The 13,056-nt window shown below is 42.3% G+C and overlaps 1 protein-coding gene across 7 annotated transcripts in view; it reads right to left on the minus strand.

Moving 5' to 3' along the window:
• LLGL2 (LLGL scribble cell polarity complex component 2) overlaps window positions 1-13,056 on the minus strand; it is a 2,451,001-nt gene that overhangs the window by 1,715,815 nt on the left and 722,130 nt on the right. The gene's annotated exons all lie outside the window — the stretch shown is intronic.

The raw sequence follows: 13,056 nt of genomic DNA on the forward strand, positions 1-13,056 counted from the left end.
CCAAAGGGCAATGCAGAGAATTGATAGTGGATTGAACCTGCAAGAAATCTGAGGTATCTTCTGCAGCTTTGTCTGATTGGGACATGCAGGTATGCCTCCTTGAGGTCCAATGTTACCAGCCAAAACTCCTTGCCCAGCATGGGAAGAAGCTGCTGTAATGTGAGCATCTTGAATTTTGGTACGAGTAGAAATGTGTTTAGGATGGATAAGCCCAAAATGGGTCTCCAGTCGGTTCCTTTCCTTGGTACCAGAAATAGTCTGGAATAAAAACCTTGACCTTGTTCGTGAGTAGGTACCTCTTGAACAGCTTTCATGTCCATGAGCTTTGAAATTTGTATTTGAGCCTCTGCCCTTTGATTGTGTGGCAGGTTCGGCATGCCTCTCATTTTTGGAAGAGTGTGAAAATGAAATCTGTAGCCTCTGTTTATAATGTCCAGGATCCATTTGTCTGTTATGATAATATGCCAATTTCTTGTAAATAATGCCAGCTTTCCTCCCAAGGGTGCTGCCAGCTGAGACTTGCTTGGCATGAAAAGGAGGAAGTCATTGGGTTTGTTTCCTGTACTGTTGTGCACTGTCTTCGCCACCTCTTGGTGCTGGAGTCTGCCATTGTCTGCCTCTATATGATCCTTGAGATTGTCCTCTGCCCCTTGTGCGCCTGTATCTACCTATTTGGGGCTTGTCCGTGGCTGGAAAGGACCAGTTTTTTGAAGGCCAATTTCTGCTAAAACGTGGTGGTTGAACCTGTAGAAAAGCTTTGACAGTTTGCATAGATTTAGCTTTTTCTTCCATTTTCCGTAGTATCTCCTCAGCATTAGTACCAAATAGTACATCCTTTTGTAAAGGAGCATCTAGTAGTTTAGCTTTAACATGATCAGGCAAGATTTGTTCCCTAAGCCAGGCATGTCTACGAATGACTGATCCTGTAACAGCAGCTCTACTTGAGGCCTCTAGGGCATCATAGCCACATTGTAAGGTGTGTTTACCCACTTGTTCTGCACTATGCATCATATCCTGCAACTCCTTCAAATCTGGTTGTTCAGGTTGAGACATTTTATTTCTTAATTGTGATAACAGAAACTGCTGATATTTAAGCATATGGAACTGACAATTTAAGGCCCTCATGGCTAGGGTGGCCGAGGTATATACCTTTTTTCCCCACCTTTCTAAGGATCTAGACTCTCTTTCGGAAGGTAATGGATTCTTAGCAGTAGAGGCCTTCATTCCCTTGGGGCCTTGAGAAATGGTTTCAGGGTAAGCATTATGGCTTTTGTAAAGAAATTGGTGAGAGTTAGGAACTCTGTAGTACCTATCAGGCTTGACTGGGGCAGGAGGCAGGGAATCCGGATTAAGGCAAGCCTCCGAGTAAACATCATCAAGTATGTCCAAGACAGGAGGTATCGCCAGAGGTCTGTGCTGAGGTAACAAAAGAAATTCCTTAAGTCTTTTCTTGGAAACAGAAAAGTCTTGGCCTTCCCAATGGAAGTGTTCCCTCTAGGTGTGCAAGGTTTCCCCAAAAGAAAAATCCTCTGGTGGAGATACAGAAGGAATGGACTGCTCTGCATCAGAATCTTCAAAAGGGAATAGAGTGTTCCTCTACATCAGAATGTTCTGAAAAAATGGAGCCCTGGTCAGAAGAGGGAGAATCTTCCTCCACTCTGGGTCTCTTGTCTGGAGGGGGTTGGGAACCCCTGATAAGAGTAATTAAATCCTCAGCCATTTTTAGCATCTGCTTTTTAGGCATGGGACCTGGAGATGGGCCCTGTGCAACAGGCCTCTTGGGATGCATGGCTGATTTGGACTTAGTAAAGGCCTTTATGGAAAAGGAGGATGAGGGTCTAAAGACACTATGTGTGGAAGTGGACCTGTCCACATTAGGAGGCTCAACACTCACAGTGGCTTTGGTGGTTGTAGTCTGGGTATGGGCCGAGGTACCTGAGGTCTCGGTTACAGAAGACACCGCCAAAGAAGTGTCGTCGGTAGTCAGGGGCTGCGTAGGCGTCTCGCTGAGAACCAGACCACGTGTAGCCGGTTTTGGCGTGGTGTCGGTGGGGACCGCGGACCTCGCGTGTTGGTCTTTGTCCTTGCGTTTTTTGGACAAAACGGTAGTCGGACTCTCCGACGACATTTTATAATCAAAGGCTTTACCAAAAAAGTGTTGGGCGAACTCCGCCCGACGCTTAATAGTGCGTTTATTGAAAGTAGCGCAAAAGCGACAGCCCGAGACGTCGTGGTCTGGGCCTAAACAAGGTATGCAGAGAGAATGGAAATCCTTACGCGGTATTTGCTTCCCACAAGAAATACAATTGTTAACTTTGTCTGACATCAGTCTGAGGCAAGAAAAGTTTCTAGCGGGTACTTAGCTTTAAAGAAGACTTCGGTTTCCAATTTTTCGTAAATTCAGGAGCTGGCCGACCGGCACTTGCGAACTGCTTCTGCTTCGGGCACCTCGCGGCAAAAAAGACTGAAGAAAATGGCGTCGGCTGTGTCTTATATACCCCTGTCGCACTGACGTCAGGAAAGAAAGCGACAACAACCGACGCCGGACCTAGACTTTGGAATTCGGCCGACCGAGGTCCCGCCTGACGGCAGAAAACCCATCTGTGATTACTGCAGCTGTATGCACGATGAACATCTAGGACTGCAACAGTGAATACATTCAAACATCTACATTTATAGTAAGTGCACACAGCTGTACTATGTTCATGCTTCACTGTTGCAGTCATCACCTGTGGGAGGATTTCCAAAGCTGAGGAGAGGGGTGGAAGGATAAGATAGAGACTTAGGCATGGGTAAGCAAGCCCTGCAGAACTACAGAGGCAAACCCTGCCCTAGAATTAGAGAAAAGAGGAATGTGGTAATGCTTTGCAAAGGTATAGACCGAGGTCCAGGTGGCAGCTTCCAAGATGTCCCTGGTGGGAACTCCTCTGAGGAATGCTGTGGAAGTGGAGGCTGCCCTAGTGGAATGGGTACGAACAGACTTAAGGTTAGGTTTCCCATAAAATCTGTAGCAGAAATGGATACAATGTGATATTCATTTGGAAATAGTCTGCTTGGAAATGGGCTTCCCCTCTGTCCCTTGGGCAAAACTGACAAGAAGTTGGTCCGTTTTTTTGAAGGGTCTAGTACGGTCCAGGTAGCATCTGAGCAGTCTATGCACGTCTAGAGAATGCAGAATTCTTTCCCCGTTGTTTTGAGGGTTAGGAAAGAAAATGGGCAAATGAATGGCCTGCTTGAGAGTCACATTAGACACCACCTTGGGCATAAAGGTAAGGGTTAGTCCTAAGGGAAACCCTGTCTGCATGGAAAATGATGAAGGGCTCAATGGCCATCAGTGCCTAAAGTTCTGAAACCCTTCTGGCTGAGGTGATAGCTAGCAAAAAAGCAATCTTCCAGGAAAGGTATTTCAGTTATGCTGAAGCAGCAGGTTCAAAGAGTGGTAAGGTTAATTTTCCCAAAACATAATTTAGGTCCCAGATTGACGTGGGTGGCCTTCTGGGAAGTCAGATATTAGAAGCCCCTCTGAGAAATTGTTTAATCAAAGGATGAGAGAACAGGGACTGGTCTGTATTAAAATGAGCTGAAATGGCTGAGGCGTGGATTTTAACAGAAGAGAAGGAGAGGTCACTATTGAGTAATTCCACTAGATAGTCCAGGATAAGAGGGATGGAAAAGTTGTGAGGAACTGGCCCTTCTGGACGGGCTCCAGGAGCAGAATCTTTTCCATTTCCCTGCGTAAGATTTTCTGGCGCTGGGCATTCTGGCCTCTGTGATAATGTCTAGGACCTGCTTGCTTAGCAGAAGTTCCTTGCTTACCTTTGGAGGATCAGCCATGCTGACAGTTAGAGAGTCTGCAAGTCTGGGTGCAGCACTCCCCCCCCTCCCCCCACTTGAATCAAGAGGTTTGGGATCTGGGGAAGCTGCCTGGGAGGCTGTAATGTCAGGCTGCACAGCAAGGGGTACCAATGCTGTCTGGGCCAATATGGAGCAAAGAGGATGACCTTGGGTCCCTCTTCCCCTATCTTGATCAGTACCTTGGGAATAAGAGGCAGAGGGGGGAATGAGTACACGAAGAGGGAGTTCCACTGGAAGGTCAAGGCATCCACCTTCCATGCTAGGTGGTGATACTCCCTAGTAGAAAATTTCTTTAGATGGTGGTTGATTTGCGAAGCAAAGAGATCCACCTCCAGATTCCACCATACTCGAGTGACTTGCAAACAGATCTTTTTGTGGAGCTGCCACTAGGGAGAACAATGAGCTTAGCTGAAGTGCTAGTCTAAAAAGGCAAAGGTGTGCTTATGTGAGAAAGTAGAATTGTTTCTCTAATCATTTCTGTCCCCTAATCCCTTTAAGTATGCACAGTCTGGCATTACTTATACTTAGCTAGATAGATTTCATTAGACAGGTAGACAGACAAATACACCATTAATTCCAGTTGTAAGCATTTTTAAAAAGGTACACTGTGTGTGATGGGGGCTATCGAGGTAGCCCCCTTATAATTAAGGCAGACTATGACCATTAAAGAAACACTTGACGTGATGTAGCAACCATCAAATTATACTACAGCTTCAACAATTTGACAGGTATACAGTAACAGATAGACACAGGCGGCCATGGTGGTGCAGCGGTTAGCGTTGCCACCTCACAGCAAGAGGTTCTCCAGTTTGATCCTTGGCTGGAGTGCTTTCTGTGCAGAGTATGCAAGTCCTCCATGTGGTCGCGTGGGTTTTCTCCGGGTGCTCGGGCTTCCTCCCACATCACAAAGACACACTGTAGGTGGATTGGACACTCTAAATTGGCCCTAAGTGTGAGTGCGTGCATGTGTGCGCCTTCTGTGGAAGGTTGGGTGCCGGGCTGGCAACTGGACACTGTAAAACTCCACTGCCAATCATGAGCAGACAGGTGATCCACTGTGGTGACCCCTAACCGGGAAAAGCTGAAAGAAGAGAAACATCTAGACAGTCCAGTGTTCTCCATTAATGTTGCCAACAGCCATAAATGTAAAAAGGGTGGCATAAAAAACAAACACCTGCAAGTCTTTTTTCTCCATTCTATTTCTTTTTGTCTCAAGCTTCCTCATCATCCCACTGACACTTTTTCAGTTCTCTCTCCCAACACCAACAAGACAGGAAAGTTAGTGCGAAGGACTGCAGCCATCAGACAGCAAAGGTTAGACTTTTTGTCCCTGATTGCTCCTACCCATACCTCTCAACTGTCCCTGTTTTTTTAGAGACATCCCTGATTTTGAGTCAAATTTTAGAGCAGACCCTCTTAATCCCTCCTAAAAATGGTGACTTTTGGAAACAAAGTGAATTACTGTTAATAAATAATGAAATAATTAAGGAGTTATAAGCTTCTTTTACTTCTGAAAATGGATATTAATTCACATTTTCTTATTCTGTCAATGTCTCTACTTAATAGTACTAATAATTTGTAAATGTCGCTGATAATGTCTGGATTTGTCCCCGATTGTTTTGAGATTTGCCTCTGACTGGTTGAGAGCTATGCTCCTACCCACCCATTCTACTCTAGCTTTAAAGTATGGTGTAATGTCTACTACATTAAGCCAAGGATAGATACCAGTTTCTGTACATCTACAATGCTCAGATGCAACTCTGCGCACTTCCCAGTCGAAAAGCACCCTCCCACGAGTCCCCAGTGCATGCAGTTGCACTTATTGACCTCTGCCAATATGTGGTCTGTTGGCAGTAAATTTACAATACCTTCCTCTCAGGGTGGGTAAGCCAAATGTCAACAGCTCACACCTACCTTTTCACAGCTGGTTCCTTCAGTAACTAAGCTGTTAGTGAAACCTATGTCATTTAGGCACAGTCAGGGTCAAATTTTCTATGATGCAGAACCAGCATACAATAAGGAAACATCCAAAAATGCAGGTAAGAAATAAAGCAAAACAAGTACTCCTGTAACAGATGACTGAAAGGGCCCTCTGTAGTTGCTATAACACATGGATAATTCCAACCTGTGCTCCCTTCACATTGTTTAAAATGTTCAGGTCCTCAAGTTTACAGCTACATGCTCCCTTTGGCCAAGGCATAGCATTTCTCAGCAGGAATAAGGTAATATCAGTACTGACTGCCCCAGTTATTGACTAATTCAAACCAAGTACCACCTGCAAAAACAAATTGAACTACAAGGAAAATGCACCGCTATGTAAATGATATATCTTTACGGTTCTCACTTACAATGGGACCCTCCTTAATAAAGTAGGTCTTCACAAATAGTCACAATTCAACATGTTTTCCTGTAAAAATCAACATTTGGGGACATCTGCATGCAAACAGCAATGCATAATATGATGCAACACACCAGCCTAGTACAGCACATGTCCACAGAACCCACAAATTTTACTCTACTAGCAACTACATATCTGCAAAGCTAACAGTAGCTGCATTACAGGGTGATCCAACAGAAACATCTGGCAAAAGTGCCACTTGTCCAAAAGTGGATGGAAGGAAGGTAGTGCTAACCAGAGTCCTATCACAAATCCGTATTTGTATCTAACATTCAGAAATGTTCTTTAACAGGTCATTGGTAGGGCTAAACCTCAAGCAGTTATGGCCATGGTGAAAGATGCCAGCGGAATGCATAAGTATACAACTCGCATATCAATGAAAATTATACTAAACTTGTTCTGATAAGACTGCACAACTTAGTGGCTCCTGGCGCATTTCTACAAAGTGAATTACTTCCATTGAACAATCACACTTTTATAAGCTGTTTTAAGTACACTGCTGTTATCCTGAATTACTTACTGCCCTTCCTTAAGCTTGTTTGTGGTAGCATTTCACTCTGGACACTCTTACTGTGCTTTTACATTAGGAGGACTGGGATTATTCATCTAGTGGGAGTAGGTCCTTGCCTGGTCTAGCTGAGCTAGGAACCACAAAAGGGCTCTAAATGTAATTGTTTTAACTGGCCAGAGGGCTCAGTAGTCAGTTTTCTGTACTTCCAATGCTGGTATAAATTAATCACATTTGGATGCATCAGCTCACCATTCCAGGGCCTGTAGATGCAAACGTCTATAAACATTGCTTAATCTCATTATAATGTCATTATACTGTGAAAGTTTACTGTGCTATTTTTTTATTTTGCAATTTTTAAAAGTTGCATTTTCAAGCTGCTGTAAGGACTGTTTTTCTGCACTGAAATGCACCATATCTGATTCTTAGTGCTAGGCATCTGATCATGGTTCCTTATTTGTGCTCTAAACCAGTCATTTTACATTAAGATGGTTAAAGTCTGTACACTTGTGGCAGGAGAGGGCTGATTTCACCTGAGCTGGGAATTGCTGCTGAAAAGCATATTGTGTGCTTACTGGATTGGCCTTAAGACAGTTAGTGTAAAACTTTTCTTTTTTTATTGTACACTAGCTTCATGTTTGATCAAAGCTGTTCTTCACACAGCAGCAGCTGCTAGTGCCTTGTATATATGCAATCACCAGTAGTTGAAATTTCCCTATAAAAACACCTCAGAACTTTACCTCAGTCCCATGTCAATCGCAGAGCAACTAGTCTGTGAGGCTAACAGCAATTACGCATTTAGTTAAGACTACTATGTCTATCTTACCTTATTAAAGCACATATGACTATCACTTATCACTCATTTGGTTCGAGAGCTGGGTAGCATTGCTGGTAAAGTTAGTTGCAGATGACACCAAGTAAGCATCCTTACTAGTCCAGTTACAAACACCCTTCACTTCTATCCCTTGGAAGTACACATTAGGACCTGCAAGCACGCATAGGCATTTTCCTGCTATCTCTGCATCCATCTTGGTGGACAAAGGCATTCCGAGGCAATGTAGCAGTTGCCTTGTGTCCAATGGCAACCACTTAATTCTCGAACAGACAAATACAATATGTGAGGGATGCAGTTACACATTGGCGGTGGAGGCTAGAATCACAAATACAGACACAAAAAGCAACAAACAGGTTGTCAGCGAGTCATGCACATCACTCAGCAGACCCACAAAGGTCTACACATACAGACCCATACGAGGAGGTGCTTCACATGTAACCTACCCAAACCTCAAAGGCCTCTAAGGCACATTCCTCAGAAACTCTGCATACAAAGAAAGAATTCCCCCTCACAACACAAAGCCACATCTCATTGCATCTCTACTACCAAGCCTGTAAGTTGGAAACAATCCACAACCCAATATTCTGATCACAGGAGAGACTATTGTGAGACACCAAGTTGGATAAGAAGGTTACAGTTAGTTGCCTGCCATGAGACATGGTCCACCAGATCAGGCAAAGACTCAGATCACTCACCCCTAAAGTACCAGTATGACTCAATCATAGTCCATGTGGGCATGAATGACCTGAGACATAGCTCCTTGGACTACATGAAGAGAGACATGATTGAGCTCTCAGAATGTGCATCATAGGCAGGTCTGAGCCTACCATTGAGCAGTATTCTACAGCATCCAAGGATGATACCACAATACCAGCAGAAAATGATAAGAGTTTAACAACTAGCACAGCTACTTGTGTCATTCCAAAGGGGTCCCAATACTTGTCAGCCTGGGAGGACATGGTTGAAAGGCCACACTGCTTTGCCAGGGATGGTCTTCACCTGTGACCTTTAGGCTTTCAGATACTGACCAAAACATTATCCACCCCTATAGTGAAAAGACACTGCCAAACAGACAAACCTTCCAACATAACAAAAGCTATGCAGAACAGGCAAAATGTGTTATTACTCAGTGCAACAAGAAACTGCAATCCCTAGAAGCTCTCCCCACCTTACAGACTGCTGACATCTGTGCAGTTATTGAGACATGGTTCAAAGCCACAAAAAGTACACCAGCACTGCATGGCTACAATGCCTTTCATATGTTCCAACAACCCATTGAACAAGAAACAAATGGCGAAGGTATGTCTATCTAAATAAAGGATAAGAACATCTCAAGGGTGGTCAAAAAATGACATACTTGAGCTACTCCATGTCCAACTAACCTTGAGAAAAATCCATTACCTTATTCTTGCTAGCTACAGGTCCCCCAACATGAAACTCCCACATCATACCTGAACTTACTATAATCACTCACCATTCAAATCACCATACTCTTGGGTGATTTTAACTACTCCTCCATAAATTGGGAGGCATACATGATCACTAACATGCAGGCCCAACGATTTATTGACTTTGTAAATTCAAATGCCCTGGAGCAGCTACTCTGCACTTCCACTAGGGGAACAATGTCCTAGATCTAGTACTCACAACCAGGGACAGTACTGCACCCCCCCCCACAATGTCTGATGTCCTCCCTGGTAAAATCAGATAAAGTAATCTTCCTTGACTCAAATAAAGCAGTCTTCCCTGAAACAAAGGTAAAAGTAGTCGCCCCACCTAACCCCAAAATCTTTAAGAGATTCTGTAAGGGTAATTACACTTATGGGATGGCATAGCTTGTTTCTAAGCTCCCCACATCCAGAAAATACATTAACCTAAGCAATGGCATACACAAAAGCCCTGTATGACTATACGAACCACTGCATAGAAATGGCAGTACTACACTGAAATATACCCAGGTCAAACCACAAAAAAACAAGAAACCCTAGTGATCTTCTGGAATTAATAGGTTGCACAAAAAAAGAAAACCCTGTCAAGAAGTAAGAGGGGAATGTGCACAAAAGAACAAAAAGCCCCTCAGTCTGAATAAGCAAATCAGGGAACTAGTCAAATCTCCAAAAGTAGACTTTGAGGGAAAAATAAACTCCAAAGCCAGGGATAATCATAAGGCACGTTCAGTTATGTCCGCAGTCTTAAGGGCAACACCCAACAATGTGCGGAATTAGTTGCAGATGACACCACCTATAATCAAGCCAGATGATGTAGTAAATCTGATGGCTGACAAATTCAGCACAAATTTCACTTACCCATCACCCCCAGTTCTTCCTCAAGAAATGCCATCCGCCACTAATTATCCACCAAACAAGTTGTCACTGCACGCTCTCAAGCTAAAAACACCACTTAAAATGCGCCTGACAACATACCAGGTTGCCTCAAGACAGCTTAAATCAGGACTTATCAGGCCTATTAGGATCTTTGTTTAAACACAGCCTCTGGACTGACTTTGTCCCAGTAGCGTCAAAGACGGCAACAGACATCCCCCTGCATAAAAAGGGACCATCTACTGACCCAGCAAATTACAGACCCATTAAGACTGACTGGTCTTATCTGTAAGTCCATGGAAAGAATAATCATGGGACTGAATGACTCAGGAAACCTCGAAACACTGGACCCGACCCATTTGGCTTTGTCAAAAGCAAGTCATGCCTACTGAATCTGGTGAATTTCTTTGAGAAAGTCAACAAGGTCATGGATGAAGGTAAAACAGTGCATACAACCTATAACAACCTGGCCAAGGCATTTGACAATTCCCCAATCAGGCATTATAAACTCACAAAACTGTGCATACGTCCCTATGTCACCAGATGGACAGCCAACTGGCTCACAGAGAGGACACGTAGCTAAAGTGGGTGAATCCAGATCCAGCAACAGGCCAGTTACTAGTGGTGTGCCATATGGATCAGTAATGGAAGAACTCCTGTTCAGAGTAAACACCTCTGAATTCAAGGCTAATGTGGAAGGCCTCTGGATAACAAAAGCTTGTCCCCATTTTGCATCCGTCGGGAATCCTCTTAATGATGAAGGCATCCTTCAGGAGGGTCTAGATCAGATAAATGATTAGTGCCAGAACCGTGAGCTAAAACTAAATGCAAAAAAATTCATCATACCCTTCAGGAAGTCAAATACACTTGCAAGTTACATCAATAGCATACCCTTAAGAGTAGACTTAGAAGTGACAGATCTAAGTACACAGATAGCCTGGTGAGGAAGTCCTTCTATGTGCCACAACCTTTAAGTAAAGGTATGGCATCCAGATCCAATGAAATTGTAGTCCTGCTGTACTCAGCCCTCATTAGATCAATAAAGTACAATGTGCCATTTGGAATGTACTTGACCAGGCACTTACAGCAGCTGCAGTGACCTCAGAGGTTCCTCAAAGAAAATACAAGGTATAAACATGTCCTATGTGGACAAACAAAGTCTATCCAGTTACTCTGTCTCCTACTGAATGTTAAGGGGGTGACCTATGCCTGACCTATAAAGGCACTCACAAATCCAACCCTGACGGAGCTGCTACACATCCACAAGTCAAACAGCAAGCGGGTCACCCAATCTAGGAATCTAAACTGTCAGTGACTCCACCAAAAAATGCTGGAGAGACAGATGTGTTTCAGAGACTGACCCTTCTTTTTTTCACATGAAGCACAGCTCTTCCCTGGTCCACTTCAAATGCAATTTGGATGGATGGAGATTCACAAATTTACACCTGCGGGAGAGTCTTTGGCTCATATAGACAGGTGCAATCTGTAACATACTCAAGGGCTAGGCACAAACCCATGCCCATCCTCTTACCCCTAGGGGCCATATATCAGGTAAAAATGGGTTATACTGGCTAGGTTTATAAGGGCTCTTAAACAGTTAAGCCTAGTAATTTCCTATGAATGAATATAGATATATATATATATATATATATATATATAATATATATATATATATATATATTATATATATATATATATATATATATATTATATTATATATAAAATATATATATATATATTATATTATATATAAAATATATATATATATATATATAAAATATATATATACACACACACACACATACGCGCGCACACACACACACACGTGTATGTATATATATGTGTGTACATATATATATACATACATACATATACACACATATATACACGCACACACACACCCAGAAGGTAATAACATAATGACTAAATGAACTAATGTGTAGATTACATAGCTATACACACAAAAAAAAAATTATATATATATATATATATATATATATAAATAACATTTTCAAGATTATTGTAACCCGGTGGATATACAGCTAGTGAGTTAGGATAAAGGTGACATAGGTGGACAATATCAGGATATTAACAACCCTTTAGAGTATCCCCCTCTCCGAAGGTCGGGGAGAATCAGGAACCAACAAGCTGTGCAATACAATCACAACCAAAGAGGGGGGCACAATGGGAACACATGGAGGAGGTGAATAACTTAATTTTAAATGTTGATGGTCCAAAATGTAATTTTAATGGTTATAATATTTTTAACTATAGTACCATAGAAATTAATGAACTTCATTTTAAACTTTTTTTTCAAAAGGATTTAAATTTTTTCCACCTAGAAAGGTGGATCTAAGTAAAGTTATTATTGATTTAAAACTATTTATCAGAAAAACAAATTTGGAATTGTTATACAAAGACAATGAACATGAGCAACAAGTCAGCAGGTCCTCGATTAGGAAACACACTTATAATCCACAACTGCATTCACAACTAAAAAAAATTTGAGATGTTAGTGGAAAAGGAACTGAGAGAAGGACTCATGCATGATAAGAGTGGTTTCTAATCAGAGTATGGAAGAAAGGATGCTTTTGAATGAGTTAAGAAACAATGATTTTTTGAGAATAATTACCCCAGGATAAAGGTGGAACTGTTTTTATGGATAGCATTATGTATGAGTCTAAAATGATGAGTATTTTAGAGGATGAATCTAAGTATATTCGAGTACCCTTGAATGAGATTTATACAGCGTACAGAGAGATATACGCAACTATGAATGACATGCTGCTTGAAGGGGTAATAGACCTGGCAATTTCAAAAATTTTACATAATGAGGCGCCCAGGGTTCCCACTACATTTAGTATTCCCAAACGTACATAAGAATGTTCTAGATCCCCCACTGAGACCTACTGTTGCTGGAGAGGGATCTGACACCTAACCTTTGGCCAAGTATATTGATTTGGAGCTTAAGCCACTTTTCATGAATAGTAGGGATAACTTGAAGGATTCTTGGGACCTACTAACACATATCTCAATGGATTAATATGTTGAGAATCTGCTATTTATTACTATAGATGTGATTGACCTTTTTACTTCCATTCCTCATCAACAAAGTTTAGATTGGCTGGAAGAGTATATG

This window comes from Protopterus annectens, chromosome 10.part0, assembly GCF_019279795.1.
Source record: "Protopterus annectens isolate FY-2018-M chromosome 10.part0, PAN1.0, whole genome shotgun sequence".
Taxonomy (NCBI): domain Eukaryota; kingdom Metazoa; phylum Chordata; order Ceratodontiformes; family Protopteridae; genus Protopterus; species Protopterus annectens.